The sequence below is a fragment of the Giraffa tippelskirchi genome, chromosome 11 (assembly GCF_054371585.1).
Source record: "Giraffa tippelskirchi isolate mGirTip1 chromosome 11, T2T-mGirTip1v1.2.pri, whole genome shotgun sequence".
Taxonomy (NCBI): domain Eukaryota; kingdom Metazoa; phylum Chordata; class Mammalia; order Artiodactyla; family Giraffidae; genus Giraffa; species Giraffa tippelskirchi.
Window position 1 is genome coordinate 57,991,297 of NC_137285.1, and position 17,920 is coordinate 58,009,216.

The 17,920-nt window shown below is 37.2% G+C and overlaps 1 protein-coding gene and 1 long non-coding RNA gene across 2 annotated transcripts in view; one reads left to right on the forward strand and one right to left on the reverse strand.

Annotated features, from left to right (window-relative positions):
- Window positions 1–17,920, reverse strand: part of NR3C2 (nuclear receptor subfamily 3 group C member 2) — a 418,452-nt gene that overhangs the window by 240,023 nt on the left and 160,509 nt on the right.
- The window catches only part of LOC145527042 (uncharacterized), a 120,946-nt gene that overhangs the window by 89,159 nt on the left and 13,867 nt on the right, over window positions 1–17,920 (forward strand). Inside the window, exon 4 of the long non-coding RNA XR_014069425.1 lies at window positions 563–679. This is a non-coding gene — a long non-coding RNA (uncharacterized LOC145527042). The remainder of the gene's footprint in view (window positions 1–562; window positions 680–17,920) is intronic.

The window sequence follows — 17,920 nt, forward strand, 5'->3', positions numbered from 1 at the left end:
ATGAGAGAAGCAACACATCCGGTTTTACAGAGAAGTCAAGAGAGGAAGCACACTTCATTTTCTGGAATAAAAAATGCCCTCCATGGCTACATCCTACAGCTGCTTTCTATCCCTTACGTGTGAGGATGGGACGAGGTACCAGAGTCGCATCTACACTTCGGTCACAGTCAAACTGAGTGACACTTAAGAAGTATGATGCTTTCTCATGTAATTTCTACGAATCTACTGCACACATGTGGTATGCTATAAAATACATTTATCTTCCATAGAACTTATTCCAGAGGAACATATTAACATGTTAACTCTACTCAAAGAGTGATTTTACAGTATGTGTTTAAAAAGAAGATTAAAAATAAATGAAGTTTTATACATCATTTGTTTCATAATTAATATGACTAGCAGAGTTTGGAAGCAATGGGTTAAATAGGGATAATTGGGAAATTTAAAAAAAAGTCATTTGAGTTGATTCCCAATGCTGTGTTAATTTTGGCTGTACAGCAAAGTGATTCAGTTATACATACAAATACATTGTCATATTCTTTTCCTTTATGATTTATCACAGGATATTGAATACAGTTCCCTGTGCTACATAGGACCTTGTTGTTTATCCATTCTCTATATAACAGTTCGGATGGGAAATTTTTTCTTTATCTAAAGTGAAACTGCAGGACAAGTCTGGGTAAGTAGCACAAATAATTCTTTTATTTAAACTTTTGCCATCAGTTCAAACTCTATGAAAGATCACAATGAAGAGGAATGCAATTTTCTTGAGAGATGTTGAACTGTTAGGATATCACAACATTAGGCAGACGGTTGATAATAGTTACAGAGTAAACTAGGCATCACTGTTAAAAACCCAGTTACTGTGAATGGCTTTTAAGTCTGTCTGTCTTCTTAAGCACTTCCACTCAACTGCTGGTGAACGTATAGGTCAGTAAAAATCAGGTTGTACCAAAGCTGAGGAAAATAACCTAATTATAGGAATCAACTGTTCAGATTATATAGCAACAGAATTTCTCTGTTATTCATTTCTACAAATAAAGTCATGGATCTTCCCAATGATCATATATGGTCACTGGAAAAAGAAAGTTCAGTCAAATCAATTACTTCATGAAATAAAACAGCCTGAAACGTCATTCTTGGGCTCATTCAAGAAATCCTGATGAAGAAGAAACGTACCTCTTTCCTAAATAAATCTGAGAGACAACCACAGGTTATTCAACTGAGATAAATAAATCATGTAACAGGCAAATACATAGAAGTTTTCTCAATAGAGAATAAGCCTTTTCTAGGGATAAGATGGAACGAGGGCTAATCTATGTCCAATCATAAAAGCATTTTAATAAATTCAACCTCTTATTTCACAGATACAACACAAATCCACCAATTGAGCTTGGGTGCAAGAAAAATCGTGCAACAATTTCTGCTCATCATTACTTTACAACCATGTACAAAGGGAGTCATGATTCTTGTCTGAATGGCAAAGTCGTTAGAGAATCAAGTGCTCTAAACTCTCCTGCCCTCAACCGCATTCTTATTCTGCATCTGTGCTTCCTGCTCACTTGTGGCAGAATACTAATTTCAACCAATTTCAATGAGAGCCCCACATAATGTAGCACTCTCATTTTATTTAAACAAAAACTAGAGATAAGGAGCAAGGCAGGGATGGCCCAGGATACTGCTCAAGCCAGCTTTCCATTATTTAACACAATTATTAGCTATGCATGGTAACCATGTTTTTTTATTTCTCTAATGTTTCTGAATTCCGATCAGAGCTGTTACTACTGTTTCTAACTTTGTACCCTCTTTTGCAAGCTTTCACAAGCCCCTTATTAAAGCACTGGGAAGGCTTCCTATCTGATACTCTGCCAGGCACTGTCCTTTTGGACACAATGCATTCAGGTTATTAGCTTGATGGGCATCATTCAGCAAGCTGTCTTACAATTTCACTGATCATCATCTAGTAAGACTGAATTGCTGCCTTGCCCATGGCTTTTAGATTTATATAATTAACCAAAATTAGCTTGATGTTTAAAACACAATGCCAGCCTACTCATTTATTTTTGGAAGAACACTTTAGTGAACACAATGAGTGGGCTGCTTTGGAACTGCCAACTTAAACTCTCAAATTTCTCCTATAAAATTACTATACTTAAAAAATTGAAATTCTATTAAGGCAAATACCATTAAAAGGAAACTATGTGATAAAGTAATCAGGTACCATATTATTTGCATTTCAGTTCACTATTGTGTTCAACTAAGTTCCAGTATACATAAGTTCCAGTATAAAATATTTCACACAGTTCCTTGGATGTGTGGTGCAAATATTATTTTTACATAGTAACTCCCAGAAAAGTGTATAATGGCTTTGGTTACACAGCCCTAAAAACATAGCATGCACAAAATGACATGTATACACTCTGTCATTCAGAAGTTATTAATGTCAGACAAAAAATTTAAGTGCCAACCACATATTAAACATCGTAATACAAAGTCAATAATACCTTGGAGAAGAGCATGAGTTTTTTTTTTTCTAAACTACTTTTGTGCTTCCTGATATCAAACTTACCTTCATAACTGATCCATAAAACATATTTAATTACCTATATTTTCCATAAAGGAATTGAAGAGCAAAAAATCAAAATTATTCTCATAAAATGAAACTCTTTGTAAATAGCATGAAGAAATGCTGAAATTAAAATCTGATTCTCTTGTTTCTAGTTCCACTAAAGCCAGTAATAGATACGTTAGAATCTGCTGGACCTTACTTTGGATAACTTGAGACAAATTGCTCTCTATATGAAAGTTGGTGACAATAATACCTACCCGATAAAGATCCAGTAATATATGAAAATCTTACGAATTATGTGACCAGCGTGAAGCGTGTGTGTGTGTGTGTGTGTGTGTGTGTGTGTGTGTGTGCTTAGTCGCTCAGCTGTGTCTGACCTTCTACGACCCCATGGACTGTAGCCCACCAGGCTCCTCTGTTAATGAGATTTCTCAGGCAAGAATACTAGAATGGGTTGCCGTTTCCCCCTCCAGGGGATCTTCCCAACCCAGAAACTGAACCCGTGTCTCCTGTGTCTCTTGCATTGTAGGCAGATTCTTTACCCACTGAGCCATTGGAGAAGCCCCATAACTGATATAAAATATATGCTCTGTAAATGGCAGTTCACACATAATTCATTTACAGCTAAATTTATTCAGCCAGTATTAACTGAGCATGCTGAAGAGCCAGGCATTGTTCTAGGCAGTGCCCACGTGGAGCCATCATTCTAGCAGGACTAATCGGGAAGATGCTAGCTTGTATTAACAGCATAAATGCCAACAAGTGGCCCCTCGGTCAATTTGGCCTCACCCCTCCATTCACCACAGGGTTGCTGGGTACCAGCCAACTGCTCGAGAGCAGACAGGAGGCTGGAAGATTTGAATCTGGCCCGACTGCTTTACTTTTTTGCTCCTGTTCTCTCTCTTGCTACTTTCTTCTCTTCCTACTCTTTCAGTCTCAATCACCTATGATTTAAAACTACAGTGCTTCAAATTGTGCCAAACACAGGAGTTCAGCCAGGAAGGTGGCTGGGCGTAGGGATGGGGAAACTAAGTGGGAAGGTCTCTCCGCTCTGCCTAAATGAGTGCAGATTTTATCTGCTTTATGCTTTCTACTTAATATACCAGGCTGCCGGTGCAAGATTCTGGTATTAATAAATAACTCTAGCACTAAAGGAATACATGCTTAGGAAAAAGGAAATAGCACTGACTTAAAATATGTCCCATTCTTTATCCAGTGTATGTACAGAAAAAAGAAACGAGTATGGGACAAAGGTTCTAACACGCTAAAAGAAATGTATGAGACATAAAAACCAAATGGAATAATGGTTCTTGACTGACTCATGGTTTTGAAGAAGTCAGCTGTACATAATAACTTAGTTTTGTCATACATTACTACAATACTATGCTATGTTCAAAACATGCTTTTTAAGAGGGGACTACTTAAATACTTGGAAATGAAATGCCATAATGTAATTTTATTTCTAATACTTACAGCCAAAAGAGAGTGAGATAAACATGACAATCAACAACTGTTAAATCCTGGTGACGAGTATGCACTGTACACTTCTTTCTGTACATTTAATACATTTCATTAAAAAGTTTCAAAATATACAGTATGTGCAATGCCTATTGGCATTTATTGACCTTAACATGCCTTAAACCTCCTTCAGAGACACAAATTAAAAGTTAACACTATACACGGGTTATTAGTTTTGTATGTAAAAGTTATATAATCCAATTAAAGCATATTTTAAAAATATCAAAATGAGTTACCACTATAAAGAATAGACGGTTTAAAATTATAACCATGTGATGGTTCTCTACCATGCTCTTATATTTTTTATGATTATATGGATAAACTTATTGGCAAATGTATATTTATGCGGCTGTAAAACCCTCAGACAACCAAGTATGGTAGGCTGCCCCAATGAAGCCCATCTCCTGGTGGTCAAACGCTGTATAATAGTATAATCGTCTCCACTTGAGTGTTGGGATGGAGCGAGACACAACTTCTAACCACGAGAATACAGCAAAAGCAATGAGACGTCACTTGGGAGACTGGATTATAAAGGACTGGGGCCTGTGGACTCCCCTTCCTTGCCCGGCCTTTCCCCTCTGCTCGCTCTGATACAGTGGGCTGCCACGTTGTCAGTGAGCTGTCCTTGGAGGATTCCCACATGGCCTCGGAACAACAGCTTATGAGGAACTGGGGCACCCAGTTTAAAAACCTGCCAACCACTAAATGTGTTCAGACATGGATCCTACCCCAGCCAAGCTTTGAGAAGGCTGTAGCCTGTAAGACTCTGGGTTAATTTGTTTTAGGCCACAGTCATAAAAGTACCACAGACTGGGTGGCTTAAACAACACTGCGTTTGCTCACAGTTACAAAGGCTAGGAGTATGCAATCAAGTATGCAGATTCAACTAGGCCTGGTTGAATCTGAGGCCTCTTCTTGGCTTCCATACGGCAGCCTTCTCTCTGTATCTTCACATGGTCTTTTCTCTTTGCATACACATTTGTGTCCAAATTTTCTCCCCTTCATCAGCCAGACTGGATTAGAACTCACCCTGATTGCTCCATTTTAAACTTAATTACTCTTTAAAAACCTCATCTCCAAATACAGTCACATTCTGAGGTACCAACAGTTTGGGCTTCCACATATAAATTTTGGGAGGGACACAATTCAGCCTATAACAGACCCTAAAGCAAAGGACCTCACTAAGTTACTCTTAGATTCTTGAGCTACAGAAAACATGAGATAAATGTTTCAAGCCACAAAAGTTTGGAGTGATTTAATATGTGGTGACATAACCAATATACTAGGTAAAATAGTTATTACCATTCACCATCTGGGCCCAGTTAAAAACAACTTCATTAAAACTTTTCATATGAACTTAAAGCTAACAAACTCCTATTTTTTATTTCACATTTTCCTGGCTTTAAAGGTAAATGTATTTGAAATGACCAAGTCCTTTGAATGCAAAAAACTGCTTAACTACTGTCATGCACAAATTTGGAGCATTTCCATCTGGTAAACACCAATTTCAGATTCAAATTCCTCTCTAAGAGGTTCAAGTTTATCATCACTTCTGGTACTTCTTGCACTTACACCATCAAATGCAATATTTTGAAAAGTTTGAATTTCATCAGTTTCAAGAGATGAAGAGTCATTTTCCATCCTCTGTTTTTGCAAAATATTTTCACTGTTTTTGCAAAATATTTTCATTTTTAGATTTATAATAACCCATTAGAATGTACTGACCAGCAGAATGAGCAATAAAATGATTTTTATCATCCCTGTATTATTAATTGCCTTTCATTCTATTTTGTGTAAAAAACTTCCTTCAATGCTTATCCACTTACAAACCATGTCAAGTAAATTAGTGTTTTTATTGCAAGATGGTACAAATTCACACATCAGGTTTTTACACTGACATCCACTCTTTATTCTGTTTGTTAATGAAATGAATGGTCAACATTACTTAAAGGCCAAGAAAACACACTCTTTTCAATTTAATTTCCCTCCTGCTAATTGTAAGCCTATAACTAGATTATGACTTAGAATTTTTTTTTTAACTAATGATTTCAAGACAGTCTTTATTCATTTAAACCTTTATGCCAGGAATTTCCAGTCTGCTACAAGGAAGGACTTATGGATCATATCTTTAATTTAGTCTTTGACAGAGTATTTTCCAAAAATGCCTCTGTGCTTAAGTTCTAGGCAATAAAATCTATCATAGAGGACTGCTTTGTATACTAGTTTTTATATGCATTATTTTTATTGATCTTACTTTGAGAGTCTGAAAAGCATTTATTGCTTTTCCTGTGACTACCAATATTTCAGTAGGCTACTAGTCAATGAAATTCAATTTGTGTCTACAAGCATCATCCTCTATTTAGTTCTCACCTGTATTTGTAAGAGGCCTTCCCTGGTGGCTCAGACAGTAAAGCGTCTGCCTACAATGAGGGAGACCTGGGTTCGATCCCTGGGTCGGGAAGATCCCCTGGAGAAGGAAATGGCAACCCACTCCAGTACTCTTGCCTGGAAAATCCCATGGACGGAGGAGCCTGGTGGGCTGCAGTCCATGGGGTCGCAAAGAGTTGGACACAACTGAGTGACTTCACTTTTTGTATTTGTAAGGGATTTGATTTAGATGATATCTGAATTGTCTACTGGTTTTCCCTACTTTCTTCAATTTCAGTCTGAATTTTGCAATAAGGACTTCATGATCTGAGTCACAGTCAGCTCCCACTTTTGTTTTTTCTGACTGTATAGAGCTTCTCCATCTTCAGCTGCAAAGAATATAACCAATCTGATTTCGGTATTGACCATCTAGTGATGTCCACGTAGAGCTGTCTCTTGTGTTCTTGGAAGAGGGTGTTTGCTATGACCAGTGCATTCTCTTGGCAAAACTGTTAGCCTTTGCCCTGCTTCATTTTGTACTCAAAGGCCAAACTTGCCTGTTTTCCAGGTATCTCTTGACTTCCTATTTTTGCATTCCAGCACCCTATAATGAAAAGGACATCTTTTTGGGGGGTTAGTTCTAGAAGGTCTTGTAGGTCATAATGGAACCGTTCAACTTCAGTTTCCTCAGCATTAGTGGTTGGGGTGTAGACTTGGTTTACTGTGATACTGAATGGTTTGCCTTGGAAACAGACAGATCATTCTGTCATTTTTGAGACTGCACCCAAGTACTGAATTTCGGACTCTTTCGTTGACTATGATGGCTACTCCATTTCTTCTAAGGGATTTTTGCCCACAGTGGTAGATATGATGGTCATCTGACTGAAATTCACCTATTCCAGTCCATTTTAGTTCATTGATTCCTAAATTGTCGATATTCACTCTTGCCATCTCCTGTTTGACCACTTCCAATTTACCTTGATTCATGAATCTAACATTCCAGGTTCCTATGCAAAACTTTTCTTCACCGCATTAGACTATACTTCCATCATCAGTCACATCCACAAAACTGGGCATTTTCGCTTTGCCTCCATCTTGTCATTGTTTCTGGAGTTATTTCTCCACTGATCTCCAGCAGCATATTGGGCACCTACTGACGTGGGGAGTTCATCTTTCAGTGTCCTATCTTTTTGCCTTTTCATACTGTTCATGGGGTTCTCAAGGCAAGAATACTGAAGTGGTTTGCCATGCCCTTCTCCAGTGGACTATGTTTTGTCAGAACTCTCCACCATGACACCATCTTGGGTGGCCCTACGAGGCATGGCTCATAGTTTCATTGAGTTAGACAAGGCTGTGGTCCATGTGCTCAGTTTGGTTAGTTTTCTGTGACTGTGGTTTTCATTCTGTCTGCCCTCTGATGGAGAAGGATAAGAGGCCTGTGGAAGCTTCCTGATGGGAGAAACTCACTGTGGGGAAAACTGGGTCTTGGTTCTGATAGGCAGAGTCATGTTCAGTATATCTTTAATCCAATTTTCTGTTGATGCTCAGGGCTGTATTCCCTCCCTGCTGTTTGGCCTGAGGCCAAACTATGGTAGGGGTACTGACTGTACTGGCGACTTCCTTCAAAAGGACTTATGCTTACACTGTTGTATTTAGTGCCCCTGACCCTGATGTCCTTCAACAGTACATGAACTGTGAACTTTCAGATGTTCAAGTTGAACTTAGAAAAGGCAGAGGAACCAGGGATCAAATTTTCGACATCTGCTGGATCATAGAAAAAGCAAGAGAATTCCACAAAAACATCTACTTCTGTTTTATTGACTATGCCAAAGCCTTTGACTGTGTGGATCATAACAAACTGTGGAAAATTCTTAAAGAGATGGGAATACTAGACCACCTGACCTGCCTCCTGAGAAATCTGTATGTAGGTCAAGAAGCAACAGTCAGAACTTGACATGGAACAACAGACTGGTTACAAATCAGAAAAGGAGTACGTCAAGGCTGTATATTGTCACCCTGCTTATTTAATTTATATGAAGAGTACATCATGTGAAATGCCAGGCTGGATGAAGCACAAACTGGAATCAAGATTGTCAGGAGAAACATCAATAGCCTCAAACATGCAGATGACACCACCCTTATGGCAGAAAACGAAGAAGAACTAAAAAGCCTCTTGATGAAAGTGAAAGAGGAGAGCGAAAAAGTTGGCTTAAAACTCAACATTCAAAAATCAAAGATCATGGCATCCAGTCCCATCACTTCATGGCAAATAGACAGGGAAACAGTGGAAACAGTGACTGACTTTATTTTGGCGGGCTCCAACATCCCTGCTGATGGTGACTGCAGCCATGAAATTAAAAGATGCTTGCTCCTTGGAAGAAAAGTTATGACCAACCTAAACAGTATATTAAAAAGCAGAGACATTGCTTTGCTGACAAAGGTTTGTCTAGTCAAAGCTATGGTTTTCCCAGTAGTCACATATGGATGTGAGAGTTGGACCATAAAGAAAGCTGAGTGTGAAGAATTGATGCTTTTGAACTGCAGTGTTGGAGAAGACTCTTGAGAGTCCCTTGGACTGCAAGGAGATCAAACCTTAAAAATCAAGTTTACCATTGAGCAAACAGTAGCACTGTCAAGCTCAGCTTTACTTTGTAGTATTTACTCCTAATGTATCACTTTTCTTTATTTGAAATAGCCTTGATTTTCTTTATATACTTTCCTATTACCGCTCTTTCTTTCTTCCTTTGATCTTTATTACACTCTATCACCATTATTTCTGGATGTCATTCATAGCATCAAAAGGGTAAACCTGCTTGATTCATGTAAAATCAGCTGTTACCCTGATATTCTCTGCAAGAACTGTCACTCTAGTTCTAGATATACATCACACAGTTACTTAACTGAAATCTTGTCTGGCACGTATGAATGCCCAGTAAATATTTGCTGCTTTATATATCTTTAAGAAGATTGATGTATAGATACAAAATGCCATGTTCATATTGCTAAAATCCTGATCATAATACGCAATGCACTGTAGAAGGATATAAAATAGAAAATCTAGTATTTTACACATTTTGCTATACTGATTTGTAAAATTGCAAAGTAAAGACCTACGAATGAACACATAGTAAGTTCTCCTTTCCCTGCCCTAGGATAGTCGCTGTCCAAAGTAATCCATTTCAGGTTAGTGCCCACGGTCTGAGGCTTCCTTCAGATTGTGGTTTGAATGAGGGTGAAGGATTAGAATACAGAGAATTTGAGTAAGGGCTTTTCAAAAGTCAAACAGCTGAGTTCTTGAATGTTTTCCCAACTCTGGCTCTCACGGGTCTTTAGACCAGTCAGGGCTGTTGCCAGACTCTAGGCAACAGAACATAATTCTGATATGATAGGTTGAAGTTTATAAAAATAGGATTCGACAGCTAACCTTTTAGAATGTATTTATTTTTATACACTCTGTTCAACAAGCAATTCAAATCATATTCACTGCCTTCTAGGCACCAGGGCTGTGATAGGTAAAAGGGATACAGAGATGATGTTGAGTAATAGCTGTACAGAACACTAAAATATATATTGATTTAGAGCTTTTGAAAGAATGCATGATATGAAACAAGGTTAACAATTAACTTCATGGTTAGAAGATCTTGAAAAATCTCAAAATAAGAACATCTGAACTCACAGCAATCATTTCTGTGTTGGTTCACTTAGAATTATAATAAGTAAAAATCTATACTCTTTTCCAACAAATACAATACATAGTTCTAATAAATATTACTCACCTATAATATGTATAATACCAGGACATGGGCCATAGAGAAGATCTAATAGACAGAAACATTTTTCCCAAAAAGTTGAGCTAATTTATAACCATTTATTTAGAAAATCAAATTCCTTGCTTGGGTATGTGCAAGGGACTAATTTTATTATAGTCGTCCTCAAGCCAGATGCAGGTATCAGAGTTCACTAGAGAGAAGGGCGTATCAGACCCTGCTGTGAACATTTAGGAGATTTAGAGACAAAGACTGCTCAGAAACTCCAAGACGCTGGCAGTGCCAGGGGAGCCAAGGCTGGTGTTTGTCCCTTCTCCAACCCATTACTGATCAGAAATGCCTAATAATAATACATTGGGTTGGCCAAGTTCATTTGGGTTTTTATGTTACATCATATGAAAACACTGGAACAAACTTTTTGGCAACCCAATATATTCACCTAATATGCTGACACTCAAATATTATTTTTTGGGTTTTTTTTTCCCCTGTAATCACAATTGGTATTGCTCTTCATGCAGCCAAATCTGAGTTACCTGTGAGCGCTTTCTGTGTCTGTCCTAAACCACTTGGAGGCTGGCCTATATGCTCTTATGAGCCAGTAAAATTACTGATAGTGACCAGCACCAACTCTGTGGGTAAACAGAGCTGGGTTCACACTGCAGCGTCCCACTAGTCATGGGAGATCATGAATTAAACATGTGCTGCCTCTGAGCCGTAGTTTCCTCACCCAGAAAATGGGGATAGTACTTGCTTGACTGTTTTTTAAAACATTTTATTGGAGTATAGCTGATTTACAATGTTGTGTTAGTGTCAGGAACAGCAGAGTGATTCAGTTGTACATAGAGTCATTCTTTTTTCACATTCTTTTCCCATTTAGGTCATTACAGAGTATTGAGCAAGAGTTCCCTGTGCTACACAGTAGGTCCTTGTTGGTTATCTAATATAGAGTAGTATATATATGTTCATCTCAAGCTAACAGTTTGGAGGACTAAACCGAGACAAACAGAACAGGACTATAGACATGGTGGGCACTTGGTATGGATCTCCAATTATATGACCTAAACTTGAACAAGGCTTGCCTAGTAGTGCCAGCCTCGAATGAATTCCAGGTGACTTCCGCTATATTATACGTACAACCACTCTGTGTTTCCCATACACAACCTGTGCAAAGCTATTTTTGACAATACTGTATTTGTCTGGAAATATTTTAAGCCTATCATTACCCAACCTTTCACAAAATAGCCCTGTTTTCTACTGTAATTTAATGCAAGTACCTCAACAGTGGGTAATCTGAATTTTAATCTAATACTATAGCACTTGTACCTTCATCCTAGTTCAAGAATTCCTTTTAGAATTCCTCACTGACATAAAACTATGTTGCTCTGTAACACTGTTAATCAAATGACAGAGAAATAAGCATTCTCATGTGATTTAAATACTGACAAAATGTAAAATATTCAGAAATCTATTTAAATACATTCATTAGAAAATGAAAACTATAAAGGAGAATGGAAGGATCATTAAATTCTACTTGATTTTAAATATCCCACCAAATGAAAGTTTCTCTTTGAAACAGGTTGTAAGATCATTTTTTCTGGAACCCAGTATTTTTAAAATGCTGATATAATCAGAAAAAAGTGGAGAAAACAGTGTGAAAAAACCAAATGATTTGAGAAGTACATTTAAGCACGAAAATTAGCCCTGTGCCCCCACCCCCAATATCCAAAAGCCACAGCCCTGACTGGAAACTCACAATGAGACTCCAGCTCTATTTCCTAACTCCCTCCATCCTCTTGCTAATTCCCGTACCCTCTACTCCAGGACAGACCTTTCTGAGGTTTCCAGCCTTTGAAGTATTTTCTGTATCATGCACTGCATCTAAAATGCCTACTCCTGCCATCTTTGCTCATCAAACATCCTGCCCGTCCTGTGAGGCTATGCGCAGAGGCCAGCACCTGCGCAGGCCAAGACGGGTGGTCTCTCTCTCCCTTCCCACCCTTACTGCTGGCTCCACCCTGGATTCATCTGACCCCCATCCGTCTTATTCTGTTTGAACCTCAGCTGAACAAGGACACAAAATAGTCCCTCTCAACTAACTCATCCTCACTTCACCAGATCCCCTGGCAAAAGCCCCAGCAGAGGCACCCTGAAGGGGTTTGAGCAAGGGCAGGTGATGCCGCCCTGACTCCCCCGGTCAGCTGCTCACCTCCATGCAGCCCAGAGCACAGACAGCAGAGCTGACAGGAGCTAGGAAAGGCGCATTTTAAGTCTCAGAATCAAGCCATTTCACCCAGAAATACAGCAAGTATGGAAAACAAGGACTCTTTTGTTCAAGTTAATCCTTTTCTTGAAACACAGAGATACTTAATATCAGCTGAGAGGGAGAAAAAGGAAGCCTGGAGGGACAGCCAGACCTAGGATGTGTTTAGGAAGGTCACAAAATATATTAGACTCATATCCTCCTTAAATCCATTATCAAAACAAATATCTCTTATTTTAAGAGATTATTTTGAAGAATGAAAAAGTAATATTTTTACTGTCAACTTATCTATGCTACAGCATCGCTTAAGATGCTACCACATTTCTGGGAACTGACCCAAAAAGGTAGTATTCCTTAAAATCTATAAAAGAATCTAGATTGGGGAAAAAAACAAGTAATATTTTATTTTGTCCCATTATATTCAATAGTAAAAGAGAATACTAATTAGGATTTTTTACTTGTTTTCTTTCTTCATACCAAGACATTATACCTTTCAGAAACACATAATCACTGAAACCAAATGATTTCATTCTTAAGAAGATTGAATTGTTTTTTAATAATTCATTGTCTTTATGACTTCAATCTGCTCAGTAATGATTTGACCAATTAAAAAAGCATATGTGCCTATAACATAAAAGGAACATATGAAAAGTTTCTAACAGTATAAACAGAAGGAGGTCTGAATCAGCTATTTCATTTTAGACACAGGAACAACTGACCAGTAGAATGAATGCTTATATAGGTTGTTATTGTTCTAAATAAACTGAGTTATATCAAATATACATAAAACATAACTTTATAGTACTTGGAATTTGGGGTTCATTTGTATCTTTGTATTGATGTTCTGTTGTACTATAGTTCTGCAAAATGTGAGGAAAAGTGGATGAAGGGCATTTAGGATCTTTTTATTTATTGATGTATAGTTGATTTACAATATTATATTAGTTTCAGGTGTACAGCACTGTGATTCAGTATTTTTATGGGTTATATTACATTAAAAGTTATTATAAGATAATGGGTATAATTCCTTGTGGTATACAATATAGCTTGTACGTTGTTTATTTCCTAAATAGTAGTTTGTATCTCTTAATTTCATATCCTCCCTGATTTACCCCTTTTCCCTTCCTTCTTCCATTTGGTAACCACTAGTTTGTATTCTATATCTGTGAGTCTGCCTCTGTTTTGTATACAAATTTATTTTTTTTTAGATTTCACATATAAGAGATATCATACAGTATCTGTCTTTCTCTGACTTATTTCACTAAGCATAATATTCTCTAGGTCCATCTACATTGCTGAAAATGCAGAATTTCATTATTTTTTTAATGGCTGGCTAATATTCCATTGTATACATATACAACAAATCTTCTTTATCTACTCATCTGTTCATGGGCAGTTGGTTTACTTCCTTCCATATCCTGATTATTATAAATAGTGCTACTATGAACACTGGGGTGCATGTATTTTTTCAAATTAGTGTTTTCACTTTTTCCAGATATATATCCAGGAGTGAACTGCTGGATCATATGGTAGCTCACTTTGTTGACAAAGGTCCGTAGAGTCAAAGCTATGGTTTTTCCAGTAGTCATATACGGATGTGAGAGTTGGACCATAAAGAAGGCTGAGCACCAAAGAACTGATGCTTTTGAACTGAGGTGCTCTAACTCTTGAGAGTCCCTTGGATTGCAAGGAGATCAAGCCAGTAAATACTATGGGAAATCAACCCTGAATATTCATTAGAAGGATTGATACTGAATCTGAAACTCCAATACTTTGGCAACCTGATACAAAGAGCCAACTCACTGGGAAAGACCCTGATGCTGGGAAGGATTGACGGTAGGAGAAGGGGGTGACAGAGCATGAGCTGATTGGATAGCATCACCAACTCAAAGAACATGAGTCTGAGCAAACTGCAGGAGATGGTGAAGGACAGGGAGGCCTGGCATGCTGCAGTCCATGGGGTCGCAAACAGTCAGACATGACGGCGTCTAAACAACAACAATGGTAATTCTATTTTTAGTTTTTTGAGAAGCCTCCACACTGTTTTCTACCGTGGCTGTATCAATTTACATTCCCACGGACAATGTACAAGGGTTCCCTCTTCTCCACATCCTTGCCTACATTTGCTATTTGTAGATTTGTTTTCTGATGATGGCCATTCTGACAGGTGTGAGGAGATATCTAGTTGTTTTCATTTGTATTTCTTTAATGATTAACAAAGTTGAACACCTTTTCATGTGCCTGTTGGTCATGCATGTATCCTCTTTGGAAACATGACTATTCAGGTCTTCTTTCCATTTTTTCATTGCTGTTGAAAGTGTTAGTCACTCAATCGTGTCCAGCTCTTTGCAACACTATGGGTTGTAGCCCATCAGGCATACAAAGAATTCTCCAGGCAAGAATACTGGAGTGGGTTGTCATCCTCTTCTCCAGGGGGTCTTCTCAACCCAGGGATTGAACCTGGGTCTCCTGCATTGCAGGCAGATTCTTTAACATCTGAGCCATTTTTTTTTTTTTTTTTTGAGATTAAGTAGTCTGAGGTGTTTATATATTTTGGAAATTAATCCCTTTTCAATCAGAACATTTGCAAATATCTTCTCCCATTTTGTATATAGGTTCTCTTTCTTTTTGTTAATGATTTACTTTGCTGTGCAAAAGCTTTTAAGTTTAATTAGGTCCCATTTATTTTTGCTTTTATTACTTCTGCCTTAGGAGACAAATGCAAAAAAAAATTGCTATGATTTATGTCAAATAATTGTTCTGCCTACGTTCTCTTTTATAAGTTTTATGGTTTCAGATCTTACATTTAGGTCTTTAATCCATTTTGAGTTTATCTTTGTTTATGGTGTTAAAAAATGTTCTAATTTCATTCTGTTACATGTAGCTGTCCAGTATTCCCAGCACTACTTATTGAAGAGACTGTTTTTTCTTCATTGTATATTCTTGCCTCCTCTGTCAATTGACCTAGGTATGTGAATTTATTTCTGGGCTCTCTATTCTATTCCACTGATCTATGTGTCTGGTTTTGTGCCAATATGACACTGGTGTTTTGATTACTGTAGCTCTGTAACACCGTCTGAAATCTAGGACCATGATACCTCCAGCTTTGTCCTTATTTTTCAGGATTTCTTTGGCAATTCAGCGTCTTTTGCGGCTCCATGTGAATTTTAGGCTTACTTATTCTAGTTCTGTGGAAAAATGCCATGGGTATTTTAATAGGGACTGCATTAAATCTATAGATTGCTCTGAGTAAATGGTCATTTTAACAATATTAATTCCTCCAATCCAATAGCATGGGATATCTTTTTTCTTTCTATATATATATATAATTGAAATATAGTTAACTTACAATGTTTTAGGCACACAGGTAGGTGATTCAGTTATATATATACACACATATATTGTTTTTCAGATTATTTTCCATTATAGGTTATTACAAGATATTGACTATAATTCCCTGAGCTATACAGTAAAACTCTGTTGCTTACTGTGTATCTACTTTTAAAAATTTAAGTAGAAATCTAGCATTCTATTCACATTAAGTCAAACACATAGACTTAAAATGTCATAATTTTTTTAGCAGGGCAAAAAATTATAAGTTTTTTAAAATAAATATTATATATATGTGTGTATATATATATATTATATGTATACAAAGGCATTTCTACTACACTTTATAAAGCCTTGAGAAAGAGCATCAAAAGAAAAGAAGTAATGGAGTAATTGGAAAACATAAATTAAATGAAATAGAAGCACTGTATATGAATAGAAAAAGTGAAACAAACATCATAAAAGTAAAAGATCATCATATAGTCCAACTGTTTTTAAACATAGCTGTAAGAGCATGGGATATCTTTCCATTTCTTTGTATCATCTTCAATTTCCTTCATCAATGTTTTACAGTTTTTGGAGTACAGATCTTTCATCTCTCTGATTAAGTGTATTCCTATGTATTTTATTCTTTTTGATGAAACTTTTAACAGAATTTTTAACTTTCTCTAACATTTCATTATTAGTGTACAGAAAAGTGACAGATTTCTGTATAGTAATCTTTTCTCCTGCAACTTTGCTGAATTAATTTATTAGTTCTAATAATTTTTGTGTAGAAGCCTTAGGGTTTTCTATACACAGTATCATGTGATATGCAAATAGCAACAATTTTACTTCTTTCTTAAATGCCTTTTATTTATTTTTCTTGTCTGATTACTGTGATTAGGACATCTAATACTATGTTAAATAGAAGTGGCAAGAGCGGACATGAGAGGAAAGGCTTTTCGCTTTTCACTGTATGATATTAGCTGTGGGTTTGTCATAAATAACTTTTAGGGTGCTGAGATATCTTCTCCTTCCCCCACTTTGCTGAGCTTTTTTTAAACATGAATGGGTGTTGCTGCTCTGCCGTGCTGGGCTGCTGCATTCGTGTCCACTCTCGGCAACCCTACGGGCTGCAGCCCACCAGGCTACTGTGTCCATGGGACTCTCCTGCTACGAACACTGGAGTGGGCGGCCATGCCCTCCTCCAAGGGATCTTCCTGACCCAGGGACTGAACCTGCATCTCTGAAGTCTCCTGCTTTGGCAGGCAGGCTCTTTACCACTAGCGCCACTTAAATTTTGTCAAATGCTTTTTCTGAGTCTGTTAAGACGATCACGGATTTTTATCCTTCCTTTTGTCAATGTGAAGTTTCACAGTAATTGATTTGCTAATGTTGAACTGTCCTGTGTTCTGGAAAAAAATCCAGCTTATCATGGCGTATGACCCTCTTTATATCGTTGGATTTGGTTTGCTACCATTGTCTTGAGGATTTTTGCATCTATATTCATCAGAGGCATTGGCCTGTAATTTTCTTTTTTTGTCATGTCTTTGTCTGGTTTTGGTATCAGGGTAATGATGGTCTTGTAGAATGAATCTGGGAGTGTTCTGTCCTCTTCAATTTTTTTTTAACAGTTTGAGAAGGATAGGTATTATTTCTTCTTTATGTATTTGGTAAAAAGGACCTTTATTAATTTTTACAACTACATGTGAATCAATAATTACCTCAATAGAAGTGTCAATAAAAAATAGTTTTTAAAAATTCCAAATATAAAAATGTAAGTGACATTAGGAGCAATGATGACAGCCAGGCTTGTACTTCTAAGTATATAAATAAGGAAGACATTTTCTTTATTTTACAATATAAGATCAGATAATACTTGAATACACTTGGTTGGACATGCACTATCCAATACAGTATCCACTGGCCATAATTAAAACAAAATACAAAAATCCACTGCTCAATAGCACTCAATGAGCCAGTACTCAGTTGTTACATGTTGCCATAACAGCACAGAATGAAATGTTCATCCATCAAGACAGAAAGTTCTATCAGACAGCACTGTCACACAATCATGTAAAATATTAAAAATAAAAAGTGATTTATGAATGAATAAATCAATAAATA